The sequence below is a fragment of the Cicer arietinum genome, chromosome 3 (assembly GCF_000331145.2).
Source record: "Cicer arietinum cultivar CDC Frontier isolate Library 1 chromosome 3, Cicar.CDCFrontier_v2.0, whole genome shotgun sequence".
In the NCBI taxonomy this organism is placed as follows: Eukaryota; Viridiplantae; Streptophyta; class Magnoliopsida; order Fabales; family Fabaceae; genus Cicer; species Cicer arietinum.
Window position 1 is genome coordinate 25,519,545 of NC_021162.2, and position 18,281 is coordinate 25,537,825.

At 35.8% G+C, this 18,281-nt stretch overlaps 1 long non-coding RNA gene and 1 other non-coding gene across 2 annotated transcripts in view; both read right to left on the bottom strand.

Moving 5' to 3' along the window:
* Positions 1-5,882: 5,882 nt before the first annotated feature.
* Positions 5,883-18,281, bottom strand: part of LOC113784050 (uncharacterized) — a 59,879-nt gene continuing 47,480 nt past the window's right edge. The window contains exon 3 of the long non-coding RNA XR_012162483.1: positions 5,883-6,135. This is a non-coding gene — a long non-coding RNA (uncharacterized lncRNA). The remainder of the gene's footprint in view (positions 6,136-18,281) is intronic.
* LOC113784053 (U6 spliceosomal RNA) lies at positions 13,835-13,936 on the bottom strand. The gene has a single exon (XR_003470080.1). It is a non-coding gene; the product is annotated as a U6 spliceosomal RNA (small nuclear RNA).

Sequence of the window (18,281 nt, forward strand, 5' to 3'; positions counted from 1 at the left end):
TATTCACCATTTGTAAGAATGGTCTTCGACGTTAAATATCTATTGATGGCAAAATAGAATAATGATTGGGATCTTTAAATTAGTATTAGAGAAAAGAAACATTTTGAGTCAAATGTTACGAATGTAATAGAGAAAATGATTGAGTAGTTTTACCAATGCTGCAACATGTTGTAGCCTATGAATCTTATCATTCTTATTATCTATGTTGAAATATTTGACGGTCTCTCTATCTTACTCAAATTTTAGTCTCCTATCTTACTCAAATTTTAGTCTCCTACATATTCACCACTTGCAAGAATGGTCTTTGACATTAAATATCAATTGATGGGAAAAATAAAATGATGATCAAAATCCTAAAATTAATATTACTGAAAAGATACATCGAAAGTCAAATTTTTACAAATGTAATACATAAAATGAATGAACAAAAGGAATCTTACAAGTCAATAATTTTAGTATTTTAAATATAATTTATTTAATAAATAAAAAACATTCCTTCGTTAAAAAAAAAAAAAAAAACCATAATCTTCTCCCACCAAACTTCTAGCCACCAACTTGTTGGGTTTTGGGCTCCCTTCCTATGTGGAGAAAGGCCCAAATATGTGCAAGCCCATGTGTCTCACTTAACCAAGTGGAGAGAGGTCAGATTAGTGGGCGTGAGAGCTGAATTCAGAGAGAGAGAGGCAAAGAGAAAAGTGAGAGAGGAAGAGCAAACCCTATTTTCGTATAAAACAGAGCAGCTGCACTAGATTCACGATTTCTCCTTCGTTCACCGTCGGATCGGGCTGAAATTTGGCCAGCAGGTTCGTGACTCGTGGTACTTCATTCTGACCGTTTGGATCGTCGATCAGATGTCTGAGGTGGGAGAAATGGAACTCGGACAGAAGCAGTTTTTCCTGGGTTTTTGCTGAACTTTGTTCTCAATTTCATGTTTGTTTTCTCATTGTTTTGGCTGATTGTTGTGCTGGTTACCTTGCTGTTTTTGGCTGGTTACTGAGCACGAATTTGTGCCATATTTGAAACTCTCTTGTACCCATATTTTGATCATAGTGGAGCTCTATTACTGGCTTGGTCCCGTGGTTGTTTACTTCTCACATTGAGAAGGTTTTTCCACGTTAAAAATTATTGTGTCATTTGTGATGGTGATTTTAGTTGCTGTTATTATTTGTTGATTGCTCCTCACAGATTCTTGCAAGTTTGGGAAATTGATTATCCGCTGCATATTGCTCTGTTAGAGTTGTTATTATATTTGTTGTTGAATTTCCCATCAGAGTGGCATCAGAGCTCTTTGGTTAAGGGGCTGTTTGACTTGTTTGAATGATGGAGGCAAATACAAATAGAATGATTTGTTTGAATGGCACTAATTATCACTTATGGAAGGGAAAAATGAAGGATCTGTTATTTGTGAAGAATTTGCATCTTCCTGTGTTTGCTACTGAGAAGCCAGAATCCAAGACTGATGAGGATTGGAGCTTTGAACATCAGCAGGTCTGTGGTTTTATTCGGCAATATGTAGAAGACAATGTTTATAATCACATTGCTAATGAGGAACATGCAAGATCCTTGTGGAAGAAGATTGAATCTTTGTATGCTTCTAAATCAGGGAATAATAAGTTGTATTTGTTGAACTCCTTGATGAATTTGAGGTACAAGGAGGGGACTTCTATTTCAGATCATTTAAATGATTTTCAAGGGCTCCTAGATCAATTGTCAGGTATGGGTATCAAATTTGATGATGAAGTGTTGGGACTATGGCTACTGAATACTCTACCAGATTCTTGGGAAACTTTTCGGGTTTCAATTACAAACTCAGCTTCTGATGGTGTTGTCTCTTTGCAAAGTGTAAAGGGAAGTGTTCTTAATGAGGAGATGAGAAGGAAGGCACAAGGTACTTCATCTCATTCCGAGGTACTTGTCACTGAGAACAGGGGCCGAAGTCAAAGAAAGGAACCGAAAGGGAATAGACAGAATAACAGAAGTGCGAGTAGAGAGAACAACAGAAGTAAGTCCAAGTCCAGACACAAGAATGTGGAGTGCAATTATTGTCACAAAATGGGGCACATACAGAGGAACTGTTTCATATGGAAAAGGGAGAGCAAAAACAATAACAGTAAGCAGAGAGATAAGAATCATGATGATGATGACCGTGTTACTACTGCTACTTGTGATGATCTGATTATTCTCCGTGACTATGACTCAGTCAATCTTGTATCAGATGAGAGCATGTGGATTATTGATAGTGGTGCTACACTGCATGTTACACCAAGGAAGGAGTTCTTCACATCTTACACTTCTGGTGACTTTGGAGTGTTGAAGATGGGTAATGATGGTGTGTCCAAGGTAGTTGGTATTGGTGATGTTTGTTTGCAGACCAACATGGGAGTGCAGTTGTTGCTTAGAGGAGTCAAACATGCTCCAGATGTTCGCTTTAATTTGATCTCTGTGCAGATGCTTGATGATGGTGGTTATGATAATCACTTTGGTTCAGGAAAATGGAAACTCACCAGAGGTAACTTAGTTGTGGCCAGAGGGGAGAAAATTAATAAACTGTATTGGACTAAAGCATTGGTTGCTAAAGACAGTGTGAATGCCATGGATATGGAGGCTTCTTTGTGGCACCGCAGGCTTAGTCATATCAGTGAAAAGGGGCTGAATTGTTTAGCTAAAAAGGATGTACTTCCGGGATTAAAGAGTGCAGAGTTGGAGAAATGTTCTCATTGCATGGCTGGTAAGCAGACTAGAGTATCCTTCAAGAAACATCCTTCCTCAAGGAAGTCAGAGTTGCTTGAATTGGTGCATTCTGATGTTTGTGGCCCGTTGAAGGTAAAGTCAATTAGTGGTGCACTTTACTTTGTTACTTTTATTGATGATTGTTCCAGAAAGCTTTGGGTCTATGCTTTGAAGACAAAAGACCAAGTTCTGGAGAAATTCAAAGAGTTCCATGTTATGGTGGAGAGACAGTCAGGCAAGAAGTTGAAATGCATTCGTACTGACAATGGTGGTGAGTATTGTGGACCATTTGATGTTTATTGCAAGCAGCACGGTATCAGACATGAAAAGACTCCTCCTAAAACCCCTCAGCTGAATGGTTTAGCAGAGAGAATGAACAGGACATTGATTGAAAGAGTTAGGTGTATGCTTTCTGAAGCAAAGTTGCCTAAGCATTTCTGGGGTGAAGCATTGTACACGGCAATGCATGTTATTAATCTGAGTCCTGCAGCTGCTTTGAATGCTGAGGTGCCAGACAAGATTTGGTTTGGCAAGAATGTCAGGTATGATCATTTGCGTGTCTTCGGTTGCAAAGCATATGTGCATGTTCCAAAGGATGAGAGATCCAAGTTGGATGGGAAGACAAGACAGTGCATCTTTATCGGTTATGGTCAGGATGAATTTGGCTACAAGCTGTTTGATCCAGTTGAGAAGAAAGCTGTTAGAAGCCGTGATGTGAAGTTCATGGAAGACCAAACCATTGAAGACATTGATAAGATGGAGAAGACTACACCTGAGATTGATAATGGTTTGTCTGATGTTGATCCAGTTCGGATGCCTACACATGATCTGGATACTGCTGAAAATAATGTTCAGAATGATGAGCAACATGGTGATGTTGGTGATCAGCAGCTTGGAGATGATTTTGATGTTCCTAATGATGATGCTGAAGAAGAACATGAGATGTCACAAGATGAGGATCTTGGTGATGCTCCTGAACCACCTCAAGCTCAAGTTTGGAGGTCTACTAGGCAGAGGAAACCATCCACCAGGTATCCTTCTGATGACTATGTTACCTTGACTGATGGAGGCGAACCTGAATGTTATGATGAAGCCATGGAGAGTGATGAAAAGAAGAAGTGGTTGGATGCTATGCAAGATGAAATGAAGTCTTTGCATGATAATCACACTTTTGATTTGGTGAAACTACCTAAGGGAAAGAAGGCTTTGGAAAACAGGTGGATCTTCAGAGTGAAGCAAGAAAACAATTCTACATCTTCAAGATATAAAGCCAGATTAGTTGTGAAAGGTTTCAGACAGAGAAAGGGTGTTGATTTCGATGAGATTTTTTCTCCTGTGGTGAAGATGTCATCCATTAGAACTGTGTTGTGTTTGGCTGCTACTCTTGATTTGGAGGTAGAGCAAATGGATGTAAAAACTGCTTTCCTTCATGGTGATTTGGAGGAAGAGATTTACATGAAGCAACCTGATGGTTTTCTTGTTAAAGGCAAAGAAGACTATGTGTGTAGGCTCAGAAAGAGTCTATATGGTTTGAAGCAGGCCCCGCGTCAGTGGTACAAGAAGTTTGAGTCAGTTATGTGTGAGCAAGGCTACAGGAAGACTGACTGACTGCCAACATGTTTCAACTGTTGTTGGAAGTGTCTTTGTACCGCATTCTTCAATTGACATTAGTCTTCCTCTCACCACACACATATTCTTTTAACTTCCTCATATACACTTAACCCTTTCTTTCTCTAATCACTCATTCTTCAAACTAAAATAATAATTGAAGCACACATATTTCCTCAATTTGTTCTAATACTTGAAACTTTTACTAGTTTTTTTAAGTAAGATTGAAGGAGATAGTCACCAAATCAAGTTGTCAGTTTTTTAACCAGCACAAATTCCTTTATTTTGTATGTTTGAAAGTTGGGTTTTGAAGGAAAAGGGACAAGAGGGCTTATTTTTTGTAGGGATTTATTTTTTTATAAGGATTAAAAAATGAAATACTGAAATATACTTATATAAGGACTATAAACTTATTTTACCTTAAAAAAAGTTTTTTAGAAATATAATTTCACTAAAGTGTCTTTAACAAGTAGGAAAAGAAGCTTTGTTTAAGTTTAGTTTGACTTTTACTGACCATTTTTAATAAAATTTCTTTTCCCATGTTTGTCTCGATTCACCAATCCGAATGTGTTATTTTTGTTTAAATATACATCTAAATTGACTAATTCAGATGTGTTATTTGAGAACCTAAGAAAAGAAACTGTTATTTTTTTAAAACTAATATAATAAGCCATTGTAGTATGATTTTCTTTTGTGAGAAAAAATTTAGACAAGTTAAATTCAAAAAAATCACAAGTATCAGAGAAACCTCAAGCATTTTCTACCAAAACAAACTTCACATCAGCAACAAAATACATTAAATTCTTACCAACAAGATCAATCTTTATTAACATTTTCCATATGATTTTTGTAAGTATGTTGGCAATGTCAATATAATAAATCAAGTTTGGTGGAAAACCAATTCTCTAACTTAAAGAATTTAAAAAAGAATTAATGATCGAGATTATCTATTACTGTAACTTAAACCCACATATTATATACTCCTACGAGCTAAGCCAGACAACATCAATTACTACTGAGCCACTAATACAAGACATTAGCCACATGAGACTTAGACCAAAATATACTTATAAACCTGAACAATAAAATAGATAGATGCATAGTATGCTTTCAAATGTACGTACAATTTTTAATTAAAAATGATAAAGATAGCATACAATAACTTTGAGAGCTTACTTATCAAGCTTGCATTGGAAATTGCAAATATACACTTATTCTCGTTCTGTCCTATCTTCCTTAAAAGCTTACAAACCATGCTGATGTGCACATATTCTCCAGCTAGAGAGAATGCAAAAGTGCAGGTGGAAGCATAAAAACAAGAAGATAAACAAGGTTCTAGTAATTCATTGACACCAGGAATTGAGTGCAGCCTGATTTGTTTTTATTGGCACAATTGAGTGTCTTTCTATACTTCATTGTACAAAAATCATTAAAATTATAACAAATACTTAATGGTTAATAGGATTTGGTTAAATAGCAGTAGAATTATTATAACAAATAAAAAAATCAACTCATAACTTTTGCATAACATGCTGCTGATATGCACTTAATCACTCCACAAAGTCATTAAGGATTACCAGTTTTGGATTAAAAACAAAAAGAGCATATGAAAATCTCCTAGATAGTGTCATTGACACATCCCGTGAAATCTTTAGAAAACTAACCTAAGTATATTGTATATTACCTCTTCATCTTCTTATTTATTGCTTATCTGCTTCTTCCTTTCCTTCTTGTCTCCAAAACAAATTTGGATCTCCTTAGATTGCTCATCTTTTGTTTTCTCCTTCTCTCAAATTTCTGAGAAGAAAAACTTGAAAAGTGCATAAATAATACAAAAATCCATTTGAAATTTAAATTTTTATATACTAATGATTTCATGTTAACCTCTCAGTTATGTTTCTCTAGTTCCACACAATATGCATCATAGTTAAAGGAATCCCATCCATCAAAGGGACAAACCATTGGGTGGTGTTCTTTAATATAAACAGTGAGAAACTATTCGACATGGAACTAAGATACAAGGCATATGGAGATGACAAACACTTAATTTTCCTACCCTTTTACTTACCAAGCTGTTGAGGAAATACACTAAATTTCCAACTAGCTCTAGCCTAAAACGTTTGTGAATTAAGAATACCTAGCGAGATTGCAAGAGCCATGAATTGGTGTAGGGAAGGACGGCTCTAGGAATACATTGTTGCAAATACAACCTAAGGTTTAATTTATCGGAATCTTTTTGTATGCTTTTTCTTTGTTTTATATCGTAGATATAAGAACATGTGTTCTACACTTCTACTGCAGAGAAATCATAAGAATTGTAAATGAATTAAGAAGCTAACATGGCCCGGATAAGAATTGGGGGTGTCTCTCTATTGTGGAATTTCTGCAAACCACTCACCAATATGTACATGATTTTTGAGGATCTTCCTATGTTGCTAACCACCCAGCAAAACATTGAGAAAATCCTTCACTGTTTTGTTTTATCCACATATTAGTATAACACTAGCTCAATCACCTGATAGTCTAGAGGCATGAATAGCCGGTAAACACTTCCAACCCTAATGGTCGTGATGAAATGCAGATGAAATTCTGAGATGTTCAAAGCCCTGTATGTTATGATGCCTAATATTTAGCATACAGCAAAATCATTTTAAAAAGCACTTCCACAAACTTGACTATTGAGTATTTTGGGGCAAAATTCACTTGAAGTCCTCTAATCAATAATGCAATATGTGTAAGATTTATGGGTCACATATGTAATTAATTAATAAAGTGTGTTAGGGTCATTATATAATTAGCCAATAAACTAGGGGTCAAATAAAATATAATAGTTTATGGCTAAAGAGCATAATGGTTATGAAAATTAATAGTGTAGATACCAGGCAGTTTCTAATTTAATGAGGGGCTGAATTGGAAATACTGCAATTTGTGATATAACTAAAAATAGTTATATATAGGGGTAATGGTCCCCAAGGCAAACACAACAAGACTATTCAGTTTCAAAACCCTAAAGGAGAAAACTCTCTGGTTCTCTCTATCCCCATCCAGAGAGCAAGGTCTTCAGGGTGTTTTGCTGAGGAAGATCACCCAACCCATTGGCTCTATCATCATCATCCCATGATTTCATTAATGGCAATTCCCACAGGTACGCTTCCGCCTTTAGTTATTCATCATGTAATTGACATGGATTATTAACAATTGGTATCAGAGCTCCTACCATGTTTAATTCATGATGAAATTCGGTTATTGTCTATGTTTAGGATTCAATTTGGGAATTTTGACATGATTGAAAAATTAGGGTTTGTAATTTGGGAATTTTGATATATATATTATGGAATCCATATTTTTTTTGTTTCCGAAGCTCCATTGCATTACGTTTCATCCAAAGCTCCTATCAAAAAAATATTGGGGTGTATTAATATGGCAAATGACGATTGAATTATCAATATGCTCTCATCGCCATGCCCCAAAACGTTGGACTATCTTTTTCTCTGAAGGTTAACGATGATTTGTATAAACAAAAAAAAAAATTATTTTTCATTAATATAAACTTTATTTGAATATAAATATTTTTTTAATACTAATAAAATAAAGTTTATATTAGTGAACAATATTTTTTAAATATTGTTTTATTTGGATATAATAAATATATGTTCAAGTCAAGTTTGACATTTTTGAATGAGTTAATTGAAACTTGACGTCGCCAAAGTGACCTCTCTTGTCTAAATTGCTCGTGAAGAGTATCAAATGGTTGTGTATATGCTTATTCATGCGGGTATTGACCGGCCCAAAGGAAGGTTAACATTTGGCAGAATTACATGTACACCTGCGATGATAAATGTGTGACAATTATTTGGTATACATGTGAGCAGTAAATCGGCCCAAAGGAAGGTTTATTGTTTGACATGTCTTATTGTCAATATTTGATCGTTGCAACAAGAGTACCACTAGCAGTTGGTGTTACTGTCCAAAGACTTGACATCAATGGTGCACTGGGTATCTTGAGATGGGTTAAATTCCATGATTTGAACATATGTATTTATTTATTTACTGATTTATTTTCCTATAATGTGAGTTTCTAAGTTTCGTTCTTTATTTAATTTACAGCATCGGTTGCTTCCATATCTGCAAATTTGAGTTCTATTCCTGTCCTTAATGGGACAAATTTTAAGGAATGGAAAGAGAACATTTTGATTGTTCTTGGCTGCATGGATCTAGACCTTGCATTAAGAATTGATCGACCCTCTACTCCTAAGGACTCTAGTTCTTCTGAAGAAAAATTAGAGTATGAGAAATGGGATCGCTCAAATCGCATAAGTCTTATGATCATAAAGCGTGGCATTCCCGAGGTCTTTAGAGGTGCTGTCTCGGATGAGATAGATACAGCTAAAAATTTCCTTGTTGAGATGGAAAAACGCTTTGTAAAAAGTGATAAGGCTGAAACAAGTTCTTTGCTTCAGAATTTAATTTCCATGAAGTATCAAGGCAAGGGAAATATAAGAGAGCACATTATGATGATGTCCAACATTGCTTCTAAGCTTAAAGGTCTAAAGCTTGAGTTGTCAGATGACTTACTCATTCATTTAGTATTGCTGTCTCTTCCTTCGCAATTCAGTCAGTTTAAGGTGACTTATAATTGTCAAAAGGAGAAATGGACTCTTAATGAGCTCATTTCATTATGTGTGCAAGAAGAGGACAGGCTGAAGCAAGATAGGACTGAAAGTGCTCACTTTACTAGCATCTCTAAAGACAAGGGCAAAAGGAAAAGAATTGAGGAGCCCAAGAACAAAGCTGCTGCTAAGGGTCCAGAACAAAAGAAGCAGACTAAGGATAACAACTGCTTCTTCTGCAGGAGTTCTGGACACGTGAAGAAGGATTGTGCCAAATATCACGCTTGGCGTGTTAAGAAAGGTATGATTCTGTCTTTGGTCTGTTCTGAGGTTAATTTAGCTTCAGTACCTAGAAACACTTGGTGGTTAGACTCTGGTGCAACTACTAACATCAGTGTTTCAATGCAGGGTTGCCTGAACTTCCGAAAGCCTAGTGATACTGAAAGATGGATCTATGTAGGAGATGGGAAGAAGGTAGAAGTTGAAGCCATAGGAAAATTTAGATTATTATTAAGTTCCGGTCATTATTTGGATTTAAAAGACACTTTTGTTGTACCGTCATTTAGACGGAATTTGATCTCTATTTCTTATTTGGACAAATCAGGATATTATTGTTCATTCGGGAATAAAGAATTTACTTTGTCTTTAAATTCGAATGTTGTTGGAACCGGTTTACTTTCTGGTTATGATAATCTTTATTTGTTGGAAACTGTGGCTAACTATAATGAAACCTTGAATGTGGAATCACGTGGTACTAAGCGGAAAATTGACAATTTCAATTCAGGGGTGCTTTGGCACAAGCGTCTAGGTCACATCTCTAAAAATAGAGTTGAACGACTTGTGTCAGATGGAATTTTAGATTCCATTGACTTCACAGACTTTAACGTTTGTGTAGCATGCATTAAAGGAAAACAGACTAAAGATAAGAAATTAGGCGCATATAGAGCTACAGACGTCTTAGAATTGATACATACGGACATCTGTGGGCCATTTCCAACTCCTTCTTGGAATGGTCAACAATATTTTATATCATTCATAGACGATTATTCTAGATATGCCTACCTTTACCTAATTCACGAAAAGTCCCAATCAATAGACGTGTTCAAATCCTTTAAGGCAGAAGTTGAGAATCAACTTAATAAAAGAATTAAAAAGGTCAAATCTGATCGTGGTGGTGAATACTACGGCAGATATGACGGTTCAGGTGAACAACGTCCGGGACCATTTGCCAAATACCTAGAGGAATGTGGAATCGTCCCACAATACACTATGCCGGGGTCACCCAGCATGAATGGTGTAGCTGAAAGACGAAACAGGACTCTTAAGGATATGGTAAGGAGTATGATTTGTCATTCCACCTTGCCAGAGTCACTCTGGGGAGAGGCATTAAAAACAGCAGCATACATTCTTAATAGAGTACCAACTAAGGCAGCGGCTAAAACACCTTATGAGCTTTGGATTGGGCGTAAGCCTAGTCTGAAGCACCTTCATGTTTGGGGATGTCCAGCTGAGGCAAGGCCTTATAGGCCGAATGAAAAGAAATTTGAACCCCGAACAATTAGCAGCTATTTTATAGGGTACTCAGAAAAATCAAGGGGCTATAAATTTTATGATCCTAATTTGAGAACAATTTTTGAGACGGGAACGGCAACGTTCTTTGAGGATATTGAGTTTGGGGGGAAGATTAAGGTTAAAGATTTTGTCTTTGAGGAAGAATCGGTAACAATTCCAGAACTGATTCTTCCACCAATTGACTTTCCCATTATTGAACAAACTCAAGATGATCTGGTTGTTCAGGAAGAACAAAATCCAGATCAAATTCAAGATCCTCAAGAACAAGTGCCTCAAGAGCCAGCTCCATTGCGGAGATCCACTAGAGAAAGGAAAAATGCTATTTCGGATGATTATGTAGTATTTATCAATGAGGTAGAGGAAAATGTTGGCATGACGGAAGACGACCCAGTCAACTTTCATCAAGCCATGCAAGATTCTCGTTCAGATAAGTGGATCGAAGCAATGAATGAGGAGTACAAGTCTATGCAAGACAATTCAGTTTGGGAACTTATCCCATTACCTGAAGGAAAGAAACCCATTGGTTGCAAATGGATTTTTAAAACCAAGCGGGATTCCAATGGTAATGTGGAGAGATATAAGGCACGTCTTGTAGCTAAGGGTTATACTCAAAAGGAAGGGATTGATTATAAAGAGACTTTCTCTCCGGTTTCATCGAAGGACTCTTTAAGAATAATCATGGCTCTTGTTGCTCACTTTAATTTGGAGCTTCATCAAATGGATGTAAAAACAGCTTTTCTCAATGGCGACATTGATGAGACGATCTATATGGTGCAGCCAGAAAACTTTGTGTTGGGAGACCCAAAGAATATGGTGTGCAAACTAAGAAAATCCATTTATGGGCTAAAACAAGCTTCTCGTCAATGGTACCATAAATTTCATCAAGTAATTCAGTTGAGATGAATACAGTTGATGATTGTGTGTATCATAAGTTCAGTGGGAGCAGACATATTTTCCTGGTCTTGTATGTTGATGACATACTGCTTGCCACTAACGATATAGGCATATTGCACGAAACTAAGAAATTTCTATCAAAGCATTTTGAGATGAAAGATCTTGGTGACGCCTCTTTTGTATTAGGAATTCAGATACACCGAGACAGATCTCGAGGTATTCTTGGATTGTCACAAAAGAGCTATATCGATAAGGTTCTCAAAAGGTTTGGGTTATAGGATTGCAAACCAGGGGACACCCCAGTTGCTAAGCGAGACAAGTTTAGTCTCAAACAGTGCCCTAAAGGAAGTTTGGAAATTCAAGAAATGCAAAAGATTCCTTATGCTTCAGCTGTAGGGAGTCTTATGTATGCCCAAGTATGTACGCGTCCAGACATAGCGTTCATAGTAGGGATTTTAGGCAGATATTTAAGCAATCCAGGTCTTGACCATTGGAAAGCAGCCAAGAGGGTCATGAGATATTTGAAGAGAACAAGAAACTACATGCTCACATATAGGAGGTCAGACCAGTTAGAGATCACTGGGTACTCTGACTCGGATTTTGCGGGATGCCAAGACAGCTTAAGATCAACTTCAGGCTATGTCTTTCTGTTAGCTGGTGGAGCAGTTTCTTGGCGTAGTGCCAAGCAAGGTCTTACTGCTTCATCAACCATGGCAGCAGAATTCGTAGCAATTCATGAGGCATCTGACCAGGGCATTTGGCTGAGAAATTTTGTCACGGGGCTGCAAATAGTTGAAGGGATTGAAAGACCACTCAAGTTGTATTGTGACAATAGATCAGCAGTCCTGTATTCTAACAATAATAGGAGCTCAACCAAGTCAAAGCACATTGACATTAAGTTCCTAGTTGTTAAAGAGAAGGTACAAAGTGGACAGATATCCATAGAACACTTAAGGACAAACTCCATGATTGCGGATCCACTCACTAAAGGTCTACCACCCAAGGTCTTTCATGAGCATACTGCTCACATGGGTGTGCTACAGTTTGAGGAATCTTGATTTTAGTGGGAGTTTCGTCCATTATGTAATTCATGTTCTATGTTTAATTGTAAAGTACAAATACATTGTATTTGGACTTTCTGATCAGAAATAAAGTTTAAAGTATTCAGTTTTTGGTTACTTTGTACATTTAAGTTATGGTATGATCTCATTCGATAAAGTAGGACCAGTTGAAAATTGACATGCATTGACCAACTTCATGTAATTTTCATGCTACACTTTTCATAATGGGTCTATGTCATTTAGTTGTGTCAGTACGGGTGATCATTGATGGGTTTAGTTATGCTTATTATGACGAAAGCCTCTTTGGTTCCATGTGCTGATATGATTAATGGACGGGACAATTTGGATTATACTCAAGGTAATTATAATGACATTTTTGACGTCATAAAGTCTAACACACTCCTAAGGATACATGTGTGACCAGTGGGAGATTGTAAGATTTATGGGTCACATATGTAATTAATTAATAAAGTGTGTTAGGGTCATTATATAATTAGCCAATAAACTAGGGGTCAAATAAAATATAATAGTTTATGGCTAAAGAGCATAATGGTTATGAAAATTAATAGTGTAGATACCAGGCAGTTTCTAATTTAATGAGGGGCTGAATTGGAAATACTGCAATTTGTGATATAACTAAAAATAGTTATATATAGGGGTAATGGTCCCCAAGGCAAACACAACAAGACTATTCAGTTTCAAAACCCTAAAGGAGAAAACTCTCTGGTTCTCTCTATCCCCATCAAGAGAGCAAGGTCTTCAGGGTGTTTTGCTGAGGAAGATCACCCAACTCATTGGCTCTATAATCATCATCCCAGGATTTCATTAATGGCAATTCCCACAGGTACGCTTCCGCCTTTAGTTATTCATCATGTAATTGACATGGATTATTAACAATATGATCTTAATTTAGCTCAAGTTAGTCGGATAAACATATTATCCTTAACTGAATTTAGCAATAGATCATATCTAAAGACGGACAAAAGCAATTTAAAGAGCGACCGAAAGTTAACAGAATTTTCAGTGTGAAATTTTATCAAACAGATGACATACAAGGAAGTTTACGTGACTTAATTTAGCTTATTGAACCACAACCAAAATTATAAAGTTCAAAAATTAAAATTGAAATTGAGAAAACAAGTGACTGCATTTTAACAATGTTGGCATATAAAATTGGAAAAGGGACCAATAGTTAAAGAGCATGAAAGTGAAGAGAGTTAGAAAACTAAACCTGAAAACTGTAGAGTTAAAGAAAGTATGTATTGTGAAAAATAACAAGAGAAAGAAGAAAAAAACAACGCATAAGAAATCAGACAAACAAAATGCATTTTCAGAAACAGAGAAGAAGAAATCGGTAGAAAAAAAAAAGTCAAAAAAATTTGGACCAGTGTCATCCTTGCACAGGGGCCATGCTAATCTTCTCTGTATCGTTCCAATTTTATAGGATGTCCCCGAGGGGACAAGCAGTTCTGTGATGTAGCGTTATATAAACACTTGGATATCAATGATTATAGTCAGTGTGGTACTTGATTAGGTCACTAACAAAAAACACTTCTCTGTTCCTCCATTCAGCCACAATGCGAAAGCGAGCAACATAGATGCAGTTTTTCCATCAAGTATTGTTTCATTCCAGAGAAAACGAATGTTCTTCCCACAAAGAATACATAATAAGCTAATCTTTTCTTTTCTATTTTATTTTAAACACAATATTAGTTACCTCATCATAGTAGCCACTAGCCCTTTCAATTCATTACTCTGCTCAAGCTTTTTCCTTCCTAGCTAGGCACATCATTTTTACTTCTTTATTTTTATTTGATAATTTATTTTTTATTTATTTATTTTACTCGAAGAAATAAAACAAGTAAACAGAAAATAAAAAAAATTCTCCTTCCATACTCAATAATAATTCATATAGAAAAACATAAATTACATTTTCAACTGTAATGTGATTTTGTTTATGAAATAAGGTTATTCGAGTCGTGTTCATGAGCAGAGTTTAGTTGAGACATGGAGTAACCACAACCATCTCAAAGTCTTTAATAATTTAAAAAATAATACCATATTTCTAGTTTTTTAGGAGACATATGAATTATAATTTAATCAATAAAAATGAATATATTTGATTCGGACCAAATCAGGTATGTCATTTTAGTTCATGGAATTAATTGGAATGTTAACATGGTTAACTCGATGACATGTGTGATGGTATGTCAAAAACTAAAACCCGAAAACCCTGATGATGTGGTTAGGGACCAAATAACAATTAAGACAATTTTTTTCATTAAAATCTAAAATTTGTAAATTAAAAAACCATATCTTTTTTGGTCAAGAAACACAAGAAATAGGGTGTTTGGATTGTGTTACATTTTGTAAATATTTTGAATGGCTTAAAACTGAAGTGATAAAATAGAAATGATAGAATAAATGACTCAAGTAATTTTTTCCTGATTCACTGCTAACCTAATAGTTACGTCCAGTTCCTTCCTTGGAAGACTTTAATCCACTATGATTCAAACTTACACTTGAAAACTTGGTTAGTCATAATGACTTTTTTCAATCTTCTCACCTCCAACTTTGTTCCGTCAAGTTGTTGAGGAAATGACAGCCACTGCCAGATTGAGTTTACAAGTAATAATAAGTCTTCTCAACTTTCAGCTTAGTGTCGTCAAGCTGTTGAGGAACACAATTAACCATTACTGGACTTGGTTACAAATAAAAAGTGTTTGTGGGTTTCAAAGTTTTCTCTCTAACTAGAGTGTGTTTGTAATATAAGCTCTCATATTTTATTTTCTCAACACTTAGAAAAATTTGACACCTTTTCTAACTCAATGTATGTGCTTGCGGATTTGAGAGTAACTTACGTTGAATGAATGTTGTAAGTTGTTGTGATTGTATTTGTTGTTTGAAGTCATAATCGGGTTCTATTTATAGAAACATTTGCAGCATTGCTTTTGTCCTTCAAAGTATGGTTGAATGTCCTTCAAGGAATGGTCTTGTTTTCGTTCATGGTATGGTATGTTTTTCCTTCAACATGGTGCTTCATTGTCTTCAAAATTATAACCGTTGAGTTCAATTCTAACCGTTGAGCATAAAATTGAGACTTAGTATTTTTTAAGTGTTTCGAGAATTTCAGTTTTGTTGAAACATATTATACTTGATCAGAGGCAAATAACAACCAAAAGCGTGATTACTTGACTAGAGGCAAGAACAACCAGATGGACGTTTAGTGAACTAGAGGTAGGGGCACTAGAGGCACAATTAATGAACCATAGACACAATTATTGGACCAGAGACAATCCCCATAATCAAGTTTGTTGTACGAGAGGCAAACACCAAAGTCATGATTTCTTGATCAGAATCACGAGTACGAGAGGCATATTTTCTTGACCAGAATCAATGATTAGAAACATACTTTTCTTGACCAGAGGCATTGGCAAGATGCATCACTAAAATGGGGGTTGAATAGGGATATTGGTGTTTAAAAATTTTCTCACGTGTTTTGAATCACGATCCTCTCTGAGAGAATGACAATCAGAGGATATAAATTTAAGCCTTTAAATTTGGGTTGAATAAATGAAAGAGAAAGTATAAAGGATGAGACACCTAACTTTTATATTGGTTCACCCAATGAAGGCTACGTCCAGTCCTCACACACTTGTGAGTTTTTACTAATGATCAAACTGATTAACCTCTCACTGAGGTTGGTTACACTTTATGTATTCTTTAGCCTCACCAAGCTTACAACCTTGTTTCTTACAAGTTTCAATTATTTCCAAGTGTAACTCTTATGGAAATTACCAAGTGATATGAGTATGATGTTTCTCTTTACTTAACACTTTCTAAAAAGATATTTCAAAGATCTAGTGTTAGACTATAAAAAGTATAAAGAGAGGATGAAAATTAGTCTTGATAGGTTTAAGAATCTTATTCTTTTTATGCAATGTTGTTGTGTATTTGATACTGAAGAGCTCCTGACTTTTTATAGAGATCATAATTACAGAATTGTCATCCAGCTATCCTTGGACTGATTCAGTCCATCCTCGTATAGGAGGCTCAAACTTCCTAGAAACTTGGACACGAGATGTCCTTTTCCTTTTTCATTCTTCAAGACATGTAAGACTATATTTTTGTCTTGTTAGCTACAACCTTTATGTATTTGATATGTTAAGTCGTTTTCAACATTTGAGAATGATGTGTTGGGTTGTTTTCAACATCTGAGGATGATGTGGACTATAGATCCATCCTCTTGTAGTCAATCCTCGTACATGTAAAATCTGGCCTCTGACCTCTTCATTTAAATTGTTTTTTTATTCATGCTTTGACACTGATTTATCTTCTATTTATGACTAAAAATCATTGTTTCAATGAGGATGAATATTTTGCAACTTTGAAGGTTCATCCTCTTGTATGTCTATCCTCTAGTCAGATTTTTCTTCTTTTTATCTTAATGATGAGCAACCTGTTTTCTAATATGAATTCACTCAATGCCACATATTAGTTATTAACCACAATCATGATCTTTTAAATAATTTTTTTTATTATTAAAACCGTTTGAAAGAGATTTTGTCTCAACACTTATCAAAGACAAAGAAAGTCATATGTTTGCTTCATATCTAGAGGAAAACTATTAGAGGCAATTGGTCAGATGGTCTCACTCCTACACTCGTTATGAGATTCATACTTAATAATCCAAGTTGCGAATCTAGTCTAACTCGAATGCTCGACTTTTCCCCTCAAGGTATCGAAAATTCCTCAAAGCGTATTTTATCTATCCAAAGGAGTATTCACTCCTAATGTGCAACGCTCCCTTAACTTCAATATCAGTCTCTTTCATTGACACCTAAGCACCAAATGTTATCCCAAATGGAAGCCTCATCTTCTCAACAATTCCATGATGTTCACATCTCTTTGACAGTTGTCAAACTTCATCCAGTTTCATCCTGAAATCTACCAGGAAAACATCTAAAACTTTTCTTAACAAAAGTCCTCAACTTAGATCTTTACTTGAAATCTCTTATTAGTCTAATGTTAATCTATCCATACTCATCATCTTCGAGTTTACACCAACACATAGCTTCTGTGTCCTTGGAACCATTTTATAAATTCCATGCTGTCATGATTTGCTTCAACTCTGCCTGACAATCCGTCATCTCGAAGATCTTTTCCACTTCTTGAATCCACTAGTCAACTCTTTTCCTGAGTCCTCATCACCCTTGAACTTTGGAGGATGGTAACGACGAAAATATTCTAACCCTCTTAATCTTAAGAGCACAAATCTCTCTTTTCCTCTTCTCCAGATCCCGCAGAGTCTTTGCAGCAGTTCGTGCAACAACAAAACCTCCATGTTATTTGTAGCTCCAACCATTTGATCATCCCTACTGACGTTCATCCTTGCAGCGTCGTTCTCTCTAGGAGGTAGTGTTTCCGAAAAACCAACATCAAGGAGAAGTGTTAACACCACTTCGAATAATTCCAAAACTAAGTTTCGAATATATCAACACATAATAACTATTTTGGACCTGACAACCCAAACCACCTAAACCGACACATGATCAAATAACAACTCCCAACCTACTGGTTGACCTACAATCTATAACCAAAGGTTCCACAGCCCCCAAAGAAAACCAAACCAAAGCTCTGATACCACAATGTAACACCCCGATTTTCAAAGCGATGGTGTATTTTTTTTTCCAAAAGAAATTAAAATAAATTAGAGAATTAAATAAATAAGGAAATACCTTTGGATAAATAATTGAGTCATTATAATTTACAAGCAGCGGAAAAGTTTCTCAAAATATATGAATCC